Raw genomic sequence first — 12885 nt, 5'->3', positions numbered from 1 at the left:
AATAAATCTCCAGGGTGATCAATCTTTGAGAAACATTAAACACAAATCAACATAAACAATTAATACGACCACAAAAACAGAGAGAAAAGAATACAACTTATATATTAAAAAAATAATCGATTAAAGTCCTAGAGAGAAAATTAGTTCATCATCTCAAAAGAAAATAATACACAAGAGTATGTAAACATGGTAGAAAAGTAAGGAGAAAAGAGGAAAACTATAGATGCAGCAATCTCCTCTTCTTCCAGTTTTTCCCTCTTGAGCGTAGCCTCTCTTTTTCTTCCGGCGGAACTTAATACCTAATAACAATATCTGATGTATCTATATATATAATTAATTTATTTATTTTTAATGTTTTTAGAAAATTACAAATAAGTTTCCCAAACTGATTCTGTTTTCTGGATAAAATTCGTAGTTGACTTTTCTTAAGAAAGTCTGGACTGCTCCATGTTGATTTTGATCCCTTGACCACCTTGGAATGAAATACAATCTCGTTATCTTCACGTGGGATGTTGAATCGTCCAATTTGGACTTCTAGAACTCAAGATTTGACCCAAACAATGTAGCATGTGCATACAATCCAACAAATCCGAATTTCATTATAATAAATCTCCAAAATCAGTTTTTTATTCCCCAATCCTTCAAAGTTTAGGATTCCTTAATTTCTACAATAAAATATTAAACTTTATTTAATAAAAATCCAACTAAATGCAAAATATAATAAATATGAAGAATAAAATATATATCAATATATAGTCTATCAGAGAGCCATAGTAAATTGGACACTCTATCTCCTTTAGAAAGAAAAAGGGGCACAGTTGTTCTTTAAATTTTACTTGACGCTTCAAGATTAGACAAAAAGTATTAGAGGACTTCTTCATACGAAGAACATACCTCACCTGGCGCTAAAGGAAATGAAGATGTCATAAATATGTCACAATATGATGATTTGTATGTAGATGCCATTGCCTTAGTTCGACAGAATCAAGAATTGTTATTCAACTTTCCCACAAAATGGCTACTTGCTGATAAGAATTCCATGCATGAAGTTGTGATGCACTCGAATACTACAGAACCACTAAAGACATATTGCAGAAGAAAGCAGAGGGGAAAGAAAATAATTGGACCAGATTTAATAAAAGGCAATAATATTTAAAATAAAGGGTCGATAACCAGGTAGGCCAAAGGGTGAAATGGTCATTACAAGCTCAAGGGAAAATAATATGTAATTGGGAAAGGGAGACTGGTTATTATTTGATATATGTGTAGTCTAATCAGGTCATGGAGAGACGGGCCTCTCGAATGCCTCGATATGTATTCAACTATATTTATGCATATTAAGCTTGTTTGAGTGGAGTTCAGTAGATTTAATTATTTATCTAGTCTTGTAAGTTTATAGTTTATAGTAGAGTATTATAAATTTGGTATCAGAGCAACACGATCTAATGGGCCACCCACGGTTGCTCAATGGGTGGATTTAATTGTGGAGAAGATGGCGGACATGGAAGAATCACTGAAGGGTATGGTCATAAATGATGTCGAGAAAGCCATGGAAGCTATGCGTCACTCTTTGACACAGGTTTTGATGGAGGGTCAAACCTTGGCGACTAAGAAGACGGGGGCAGATTTTGAAGCTTTAACAGGCCGGTTGGAGGAAGAGTGAATAGGAGTATGGAGTATCACAAAACCCTAATTAATAAAATGCGTAGTGACCAACTTAAATTTCAGGTGGAGATGAAGGTAACACTAACAGGGTTTCAATCAAAACAAGTACTGCAACAAGATAAGGATGAAAGCAGTGTCAATCATGCTGATATGCTATTCTCCAGTCCTAAGTCGGGGTTATGTGGGTTGGCGATGAGATCAAGGATTAAGAGAATAAAGGGTTTGGAGGACGAAATTGGGTTGGGGAAAACTCTGATGGAGGGGGAGGTGTTTTTAGACCAGGTGTTGGCCATATCAATTGGAGGTATGGAAAGCTCGATATGCCGGGTTTTTATGGGTCTGATCTTGTTATCCCCTAACAATACAACAAGAATTACAGAAGGGGTGTTGAATGTAATTCTGGCTATTTTCTCAAGTTTTTAAAACTGTTCAAACTGAATATATATAAGTGTTTGATTTGCTCAGTGCAGAATGAAAGGATTATATAAATCAAAACATAAAGTAATAAGAACACAGGCTTTTAAAACTTTCTGGTAGATTTTAAAGTATCCACCAAAGATATATATATATATATATATATATATATATATATCGAATGAGAACCCTGTGAAGCTTGAAAAGCTCACAGCTGCTTACAAGTAGAACAAACAAACTACAGAGAAATTCTTGACTAGTACAGCTTTTTCTATCTCTCTTTAAAATGTGTTTGCTTAGTTGTTTTTTCCACTAGCTACACTTGGTTTATATATCACCAAGTTTACATAACAATAAGACAAGATAATAAAACAAAACATATTTAGTCTAACTCCATGCTGCTTCACTACTCTATTCCAGCATCTTTGAATATCTTCATAATTGCATGGAAATGGAAATTCTTCTTTGTTCTCAAATCCCTGCTTAACAGGCTGCCACATTCCTTTTGCAAACACCCAACACATGTGACTGTGTTGTTACTGTCAACAGATATTTGAATTTGATCATCCATCGGGTACATGTTTGTCATCCGTCGGGTAGCTTTATTGATCATCCGTCGGGTAGTTATTTGTCACTTGACTCTATTTCACTTATACAGAATTACAAGACATCTTATATTTACAATTAATCAATGTATTCTGCATATCCACTAGTAGTCAACATGACTCATATACTCCTACAGAATCTACACAAAGTTGTTTGCAGAAATGTGCTACAATACTTATTTGTTACATAAGCTACTCACCCGGTGGATGTCAAATTGTCATCCGTCGGGACTATATTAAATCATCCGTCGGGACTATATTTGATCATCCGTCGAGTGCTACAAAATTAACTAAGTTAAATCTACTAAGGTGTTTTGTTTAATCTGTCATCAAGTTCATAACATATTCCTAACAATCTCCCTCAATTTATGTCTACTGAAATTGTAGCCATAAATTAAGAGAAACTTGATGATAACAAAACACCCTAAAAATATAGAATGAAATATAGTAGATAAAACTAATAAGTGCTACATAATTTACTGAAAATTGAACAAAGCAAAGTATACAAAAAAGTTGCTCACAATCATTATCAAGGTGCTCCTCTAGCCTGAGCAGATAAATTTATTTCCTTGATTGTCTGAATTTCTTCCCAAGCCTCCTGTTGTTCTCTTCTATCTGACTTTGGAGTTGTCTGTGGAATTCAAGTTCATCAATTTCAGATAAATCTAACATTTCTTGCATTTCCAAAAGAGTCTCATTGCTAGAGATACTCAGTTGGTCATCCAGTCTGAAGAATCTTCTAACTCCCTTATCATCCATGAATTCCATCAGCCAATAAGGCCTCAAATGTACTATCTTTCTTGTGAAGGGAATAGATAGAGTTTTTGGAAGTGCATCTTTGGCTCTATTGCTCCTTAGTTCCTCTATTTTCTTTAGGACTATTCTCCTTGCAGTTACATTAAATTCAAAGTTCTTCTTAAAGGATGAATAGAGCTTTATCAGTACAGATTAGCTTTCTTAAAGAATCCTGTGCAGTGGCAATGTGATCTCTTTCCCTCCCTTATACTTGAATACTAGTCTTTCAGGAAGATGTCTGTAGGCATCAATCCCTCTTACTTCTTCCAATTCTTCCAAGTAGAGGTTTATTTCAGAGAACTCCTTGATGTCACAGATGTATAATAGATCTTCCTTATTGATTGTGGGTTGAGATTTGGTTAGGGTCTTGGATCTGAGAGTCACAGTCTTCACTTTCTTGCTTGCTCCAGTCTTTGTCTTCTTTGGCTTGTTGAAGGTTGGAATGTTTAGTTCAGGAATTGACAAACTATCCCAGTCTACTGGCTCATCCTTTGGACTTATGGGCTCACCATGAATATTCCTTGTTGGATCCATCACCTTGAATTCTTCAAATACCATTGAGGGTTTTGATGTCTGAGTTGAAGTTGTAGACTTTTTGGGAATGTAGTCTTCCATTTCCTCATCACTGAAGTCCAATTTTCTTTTGGAGTGGAGCTTGTATCTGAATCTTCTTTTATGTTGTGGTTCATCTTGCACTTTCTAATCTTGAGGTTCAGCAATCACAGATGGTTGTGCAGAAATCTCAGTTGTAGTCTTCACAGCTTGAAGTTTGGCCAAGATAGCAGCTTGCTCCTTCTTTTTTTTGAGCTTCTTAGCATCTAAGGCAGCTTGCTTCTTTTCTTGCCTGATTCTTTCCTTCTCTTCCTTTTTAGCTTCTACAAACTGAGGGTGTCCATCCACCACACAAATTTCTTTACCATTTCTGTAGATCTTGGCAATTCTTCTTTTAAGTGATGAACCGGCTGGACCTTTGAAAAAGACAATTGACCTAGCCAACAGCTTCTTCTCATCTGGTCTAGGTGTTTCATACACAATATCCATAGGATTTTTGTCTGAAAACTTTGAGTATTTTCTTTTAGGCTTCATGATCAGATTTGCCTTTGGAGATTTGATGCAAAATGTTTGGCCTTTTTCCAGATAATTCATACTCATTTCATTCACAGAAATATTCTTGACTTGAGAGTGATAAGTGAAGATTTTGTCTGGTTTCTGAATTGGCCCAAACTTCTGTTAAATTTCTGCATCTATCTTTCTCCATTTTTCTTTTAATTCCTTCTCAGCTGCTGCTACATAAATCTTTAGCAGTTTGTCATTTGTTTTCAGTTTTGCTGCTACCAGATTTATGATGTCAATGTTGTCCATGACTAGTGGTTTTGTGAAAGCAATTATTGGCACACTTACTTTGTTGACTTGGATGTTGAGCTGTTTCTCCCCCTCACTAGATGAGCCTTTCTCCCCCTTTTTGTTAGCATCAAGTTGTAGAGTGGAAGGGAGTTGAGCAGCCACCAACTGTTGGAGCAGAGCAGTCTGAGTTTCTTGATTAGCAAGTATCTTGGCCATTGATTTCTCCACATCAGATAAGCTAGAGTCCATAGCCTCAACCTTTCTATTGAGATCAGCTTCCTTCCTTAGCTTCTGAGCTATCTCAGTCATGGTGGTTCCAGGAAGTCTAGCATCCAACCTTGCTATGAAATCATGTTTTACTTCAGAGACTTCCTGCTTGATTTCATCCACACTTTGACTGTGTTGGAGAGCTTGAATCTTATACAGCAGAAGAGCTTCAAGATGTGTTGTAAGTAGCCTCTTTGTGTTGGCATTTATAGATGCTTGAATGGCTATTTGGGTGTCATGAATCAGCTTGAATAGTGTTGATTGGAGATGTGAGTAGGAACATTCTTTAGTTAGCATCCAGGAAGGAACATATGCATCTCCCCCTATGCTCATGCTGTCTTCCTCATCATCCCCACCAGCATCCCCAAATGAGTCTTCAGCCAGTTCAAAATCACTGCCAGTAGTTGAAGGCATAGCAGTGATTACATCATTTGCTCTTTATAGTAATTGAGTAATGTGCACCAAGTTGAGCATCTTTTCAGCCTCCTCATTGCCCTGTACAACTAGAGTTTGATAGGCTGTAGCAGGATGAGTAAATATCTCAGCATTTAGGGAAATAGAATCTATGATAGCTTGATATTCTAGCTGAAATAATCTTTTCCTTTCTGCATCACTGACATTCATTGACTCACTAGCAATGGTCTCCATCTTTATCTCTCCAGTACCTGCATTTCTCTCATGATCTCTCTATTTTTGCATCAAGGGCTCCCCTTGGCTTCCCACCCTCACCTTCACCATCTAAGGTAGGACTGCCCTCACTCACTTTTTCCACACCTGAAGAAATGGACTGCATAAGTTCATTCATTTTCTCTCCTTTTACCTGGGAGCAACCCAGCCTCTCACTCAGTTCATTCCCTTCCCTCAGTCCTAAGAGTGATTGTACTACTACTAAGTCCTCTGCACTTGTGATAATTGAAGAAATTTGAAGTTGTGCAGAGACTCCCGACGGATGATGAATATACATTGGGATAGTAGTTTGGCTGTCCGACGGATGACTGCTGTTAGGCACATCCGTCAGGATACAACCACTACTCGACGAATGAAGAATATCCACCGGAATACAAGAAATGAATGAGTTTGGAGTGGAGACTATTGTAGACTCTGTGCAGATTGATGAAAATTTAGGCACAGATGTCTCAACAGACTCAGAAAGAAATGGCAAGTGAGCCAACAAATCATCTAAAAGATGATGCTCACTTGCTTGGACTTTTGGCTTCTCCAATAGAGTTAAAGATGGAGAATTTGGAAGTGATGTATTGATCATGTCAACATCCAGTGAGTGTGTGGGTGAATTTGGTGTTTCAGGTGCTTCAATTATTAATGATTTTGACTGTGACTCCACATTTATTGGAGCCACATCAATCTGACTTTGAGATGGTGCAATGACTGGGTCTTTAGCACCAGTTTGTACTGTGTGTGTTCCCTGTGCATCCCCAAGGGTTTTTGATCTTTTCTTTCTAGCATAAGTCTGTGGTGAACTTGTGTCCCTAACCCTCTTGATCTGTGCTCCTGGTTGGGAGCTTGTTTCAATAGTAACACCCTTTTGGGAGGATGAAACTAGAAGTGAGCTTATTTCCTTATTAACAACCACAGTTTGTTGGGAAACTATGGTATGGCTAGGTTTAGGTACACTCATCTTACCAGCCTTATCCTTAGGGTTTCTTTGATCTTCACCCTGTCCCTCACCTTGCTCACTCTCCTTCACACTCCCCTCTTTGTGTTTAGTGGATTTTGTAACTGATTTCTTTTGAAAGAAACCAGAGGGGGTTTTCTTAGTTTTGGATTTTGAAATTGTTGGTTTGGTAGCTTGGGTAGGCATCTGTTGGGTCATTGACACAGATGCCATTGCTATACTTGAAGGCAAAAAAATGTTTGAGGTTGGAAGAGTGGAGACAGTGGTACTCACCTCAATTACCTGAGGTCGAGGGGCACCTCTTTGTGGTGACTTTCCCTATTGAGATCAGCAATGACTCTCCTTTCTTGAACCCAACAATTCAGCTTGTTGGTTGGGTTCTCAACAGTAATATTCTCAATAAGATGGTTAGCAAGCATCATAAAGAATTTAGCATAATAGATACTTTTACCTTTCTTATTAAGTTCTCCTAACTTATATCCTAACTCAAACAAGACTAAGTCACTGAAATTAAAGAACTTATCAGTAACTAGCATGTAAAGCATGTTAAGCATGGAGATCTTATTAGAGGCAATATTGCTAATTTTACCAGAGAATACTTTAGTTACCATATCACACATATAGCTTCATTCCTTTCTAAGACCTAACCTCCTAATTTCACTTGACTTAGAAGTAGAAAATGCATATCCCACGGAATTTAGCATGTTAACTATATCAGTGTCTGTGTGTGGAACAGTAGCAGTGTTATCTGGAATTCTAAAGCATGCTTTGACAATGCACTACTACAAAATCAGCTTTAGACATCGCACATTAGACATCAGTCAGAAAAGTCACTGATGTTAAAAGCCTTTTTTACATCACATAAAAAAAGTGATGTCTTTTTGGTATGTTTACATCAGCTTTTGAGTAAAGTGATGTCTAAGTTGTTCTTTTAAAAACTACGTCACATCAGTTAACATATAAACCGATGTCCCATTTCCTTTTAACATCGGTTGACATAATAACCGATGTCTAAGCTCAATTTAAAAAATTAGAGCCCGCTGCTTCTCCCTTTTGCTCCCCGCCCTTAGCCAAAATTTTTCCCCCCTTAGTATATTTCCCCATCCCGCCTATTCACTCATTCACTTTAATAACATTATAACATAAAATTAAAAATAAATCAAAAACAAAACAAAAACAAAAAATTACAATCTCCACAAAAACAAAAACAAAAACTTATTAACTCATTCCCCCTTTCTCTCTCGACTGCTAAACCTAGAACTCTCAAATGTATGCTTACCGTCTTTCCCCCTTTCCGATTAGACCTTGAATCTCCAATTAAACCTCTCAATTTCTTCAACTCATCTCTTAATTTCTTACTGTCTTTCTTTCAAATGTTTTTTTTCTCATTTGTTTCAATTTTTGTGACAAATTCGAAGATTAAGGAGTTAAGTGTGTTCATTGAAGTTTAAGGTGAGGAGTAGAGTTTCTTGGAGCTAAATCTTGTAGCTAAGGGTTTATTAAAGCTTAAAGCTCGGAGCTAATTAAGTTGGATTTTGGTCTTGGAGTTTGTTGCTGTGTTTTTTGGGATTTTGGAGCTTGCTTTGTTAGGTATATTCTTCTTTACATATATATTTATATATGTTTGGGCTGCATGTATATATTTGTGTAGTTGTATGTATGCATGTGAAATTGAAATGTGTAGTTGTTGCATGTGTAGTTGTATGTGTAGTTAAAATACGGATTTATATGTAATAAGAAGTGCTTGTATATATTTGTGTTTGTGTTGTTTGTAAATATATTTGTGTTTGGGGCTTGTCGTTGTAAGTAGCATGGTTTATGAGTGAATATAGGAATTTTATATTGATTATACTAGGTAGTAAATGTACTATAGTATATAGTAAATTAATACGTTATTTGACAATCAGGTAGTTTGAAAATAACATGAACAAATATTGGATTTTCAAAGATAGGGACACACTTGACTATGAAATCAGGGTTGAAGAGTTTTTGATGCACATATATCAGCTCACAAGAAATGAATGATGTAAAACAATATAATAGATATCACATTTTGAAAGAACTGATGTTAAACACACACAAAGACATCGGTTTCATTAAAAAAAGAAAGGTACGACATCGCTTCTGATAAAAGACTGATGTAATATGTTAAGTTACACATCAGTTTAACAAGTTTTTCGATGTTAATGTATCATATTGCTTTATATGTGATAAGTTTAAAATGATATACATGACATATGAATGAATAACTGAAACCATAGTGAAGGTATACATTGAAGAAAAATACATCACATTGTTAAGAAAAATGATGTCTAAACTGTGTATAGACATCGGCTAATAAGCGATGTGTAATGTACCTACCTTTCTCATCGCATGCAAAGACATCGCTTGGATTTTAAATAGACATCGGCTAATAAGCGATGTCTATTGACAAATTTCTAGTAGTGATGTCACTATTAATACAAAAATGCTTACCTTTGAGAGTGAAAGTTATGGTCTTGTTAGTTGAGTTGTACAAGGTAGTAGTCCATATCTCCTCCACAACTTCACAGTAGATTGTGGGTGATTCGAGCATAGCATAACTGAGTTTACAACTCTTCACACAATCTATCATCTTGTGAAAGTCTCCAGACTGAGGAATCTCCTTATTCACAAGTGCTGCAAAGTTGTTCTTTTCATAGATATATCCAGATTGAGACATGATTTTGACTACTGGTGCCATTGTTAGAGAATGAGAAATTTGTAGAGAGAATATTTGCTTTGGAGAAGAAAGGAAGTTAGAGAAATTGGATTGAGAATGATAAAAGAGAAGAATAAAAATGAATTCTGCTTTTATACTATCTCATATATAAACTGTCAAAAATAATAAAGTGAAATAAAGTAACCAATCAATATAGCCCAAAATAGCCGTTTAAAAAATAAATAAACTATAAAAATTATGTCACGTATCTGTCGTGTTATACTTATAAACTGTAAGTATACCCGATGGATAGTGTACAGAGTTTTAACAGCTAAAATTGAGACAATTCGACGGATGAGGATAAATCAATTAGTTGTCGGGTTATAAAATAATCCAGAAAAGTAATTGATTTTTATTAACAAATAATATTCCGACGGATGATCAAACTCGATGGATAATGAACATTCGTCGGGATGTAAATTTTGACTTAGCCAAAATATCATCCGAAACAGAAAAATCAATTAAGTTTCTGGCTGCATTAAAACTTGCAAAAATATCTGAAATAATTCAAGAATAATTAAGCATACCTAACTCACTTACCAACCTTGAAAAGGTGGATTCATCAAGTGGCTTGGTAAAGATATCTACAAGCTGCTTTTCACTTGGAACAAATTGAAGTTCCACAGTACCATTCATCACATGTTCCCTAATGAAGTGGCACTTGATGTCTATGTGCTTTGTTCTTGAACGTTGTACTGGATTTTCAGTGATGACAATTGCACTTGTGTTATCACAGAAAATGGGAATTTTATCCACTTGTAGACCATAGTCCAACAATTGATTTTTCATCCACAAAATCTGTGCACAGCAACTACCAGCAACAATATATTCAGCTTCAGCTGTAGAAGTGGAAACTGAATTTTGCTTTTTACTGAACCAGGACACAAGCTTGTTCCTTAGAAATTGACAGGTTCCTGTTGTGCTTTTTCTGTCTATTTTACAACCTGTATAATCTGCATCTGAATAACCAGTTGAATCAAAACCAGAATCTCTAGGGTACCAAATGCCAAGTTTTGGTGTTCCCTTGAGATATCTGAAAATTCTCTTAATAGCTACTAAGTGAGATTCTCTAGGATCAGCCTGAAATCTAGCACAAAGATAAGTAGCAAACATTATATCTGGCCTACTAGCTGTTAATTAAAGAAGTGAGCCAACCATGCCCCTATAGCTTGAAATATCCACAGACTTTTCAGTAGTGTTTAATTCAAGCTTAGTTGCAGTGGCCATGGGAGTTTTTGCAGATGTGTAATCCATTGATCAAACTTCTTTAAAAGATCATGAATATATTTAGTTTGACTAATAAATATTCCATCACTAACTTGCTTAACTTGTAAACCAAGAAAGTAAGTTAGTTCTCCCATCATGCTCATTTCATACTTACTTTGCATCAATTTGGCAAACTTTTTGCAAAAATTTTCATCTGTAGAACCAAATATAATATCATCTACATAAATTTGAACAAGTATACTAGAGTCATTAACATTTCTAAAGAATAAGGTTTTATCAACAGTACATCTTGTGTAATAACTCGAATTTTTGAGACCTTGTAAAACGTTTGATGAATAGTAACCCTGACAGACGGGAAAAACTTTTGAGCCCACACTATGTAGTGCATGAGAAAATGAGTTTCGGAATTGATATTACGACTATACGTACCAAATGAGTGTATGTAAGTCCTATTAGTTTTCGAAGAAAACGAACTTTGAAAAATGACCGTATTTACGACTTATCGAGGATTATGGGAATCACAATATAATTACGAGATTAAAATCCTACAGATTTATATTCAAGTAGGATAAATAAAAATATAAGGAATAAATACGAAAGGAATTACATCGCGAACCAATTACGAGTAAGTATTACGAAGAACGTTTAAGTAACCGAGCGAACGCGTAAACGATTAAATACACGTAGCGCACTAGCTAAACCATGGTAAGGAAGTAACCATGGTTACTTCATCAAATAGTGAGCTAACCATAGGATGAACAAGCTAGCTAGCAAAATAGTGTGATAAGGAAGCTAACCTTATAGTTTAGCTTGTAAACTAGCAAGCTACAAAGAATTTTCCCCAAGATTTGCTACAAAGAATAAACCTAGAATGCTATACTAGGAAGAATAAAATCAAGTGCAAGATATCACCTCACCTTCCTAGAAGCAACCTATCAAAGCATCCAAAAGAAGCAACCAAGGGGGTAACCCCCCTTGGAAGCTCCATTCGGCCCTAATGCAAAAAAGGAAGAAATCAAATTCAAATCTCCAAGTTCTAGCTCTTGTAAAATCACCCAATTAATTCTCAAGCCTCCTAGCAACTAAACTAAGGTAATAAAATTCTTTCATCTCTTTTTATCAAGTTTTGATGGGTGGAATAAATTCAAGAAACTCACTAGTGAATAGTGTGAATAGTAACCTCTCTTTGGTTTCTTGATTTCAATGGTGGTTTTAGGTTCAAAAACTCATACCAAGCACTTCCAAGCCTCCACCATCCTCAAGAACACATCTCAAGATTTCAATAAAGGTAAAAATCTTTGGCCCAACTTTATTTAAGATTCATTTTTAAGATCCATTTAGTATGTGGTAGTAAACCTTGTGTAATGGGTGTTATTGATGAAATCTTGATGATTAAGTTAAGTAGATTTAAGGTTGGTTGTTGTTGCCTCAAGAACATGATGTTCTTGAGAGGATTTTGTGTGTTGATGATGATATGATGATGTTCCATGATACGTAGTTGTTGAATTTTCGCATAATATAGCGATGTTGTACGATATAGTATATATCGTGAAATGTTTATTCCGCTTTAAGCGTGACATATTATATAAGACCGTGAGTCGGTCGAGATTTAAGATAAAACCCGGGAATCATTCCGGCGATATTATAGGACGGATATAAGTCCATGATAGTACGTTTTAAAGGGACTCATCGTCCACTTACGAAACATTAAAACACCTCGAACTTTTATTAAAACGATTTCCCAACGATCATATTCCCTCAACTATATTTTATCGTTCGGATAATAAATATAATATACTTATTCCTTTATTATAGGAGTAGTATACTCCAACGTTGATTTATTTTAAATCCGATTAATATTTATAGATTATTATTTATGTAGACACAAACTAGTTGAAGAATATTATTTTAAATAAATCTTTCTTTTTTGCATTCAATGGCATGGTCGGCATGGCAGTCATGTTAGGAAAAGAAGAGGGTGCAGACACAGGAGTAGGCATGGCAAGTTTGCAATTAACAGAAAAATGATTAACACTACCACACTTAACACGGATTTTTCTTGGAGCATATTTATCAGGTGTGTAGTTGTTATGTTTGTTAATTCCTACTTTCCCATTTCTATTATTTTTCTTTTTAGCTTCTGTTTTAACCTCAATCTTTTCTAATCTGTCATTCAACTGCTTGATTGACAGATG

The sequence above is a fragment of the Apium graveolens genome, chromosome 8, assembly GCF_009905375.1.
Source record: "Apium graveolens cultivar Ventura chromosome 8, ASM990537v1, whole genome shotgun sequence".
In the NCBI taxonomy this organism is placed as follows: domain Eukaryota; kingdom Viridiplantae; phylum Streptophyta; class Magnoliopsida; order Apiales; family Apiaceae; genus Apium; species Apium graveolens.
Note: the sequence above shows the minus strand (reverse complement) of the source record.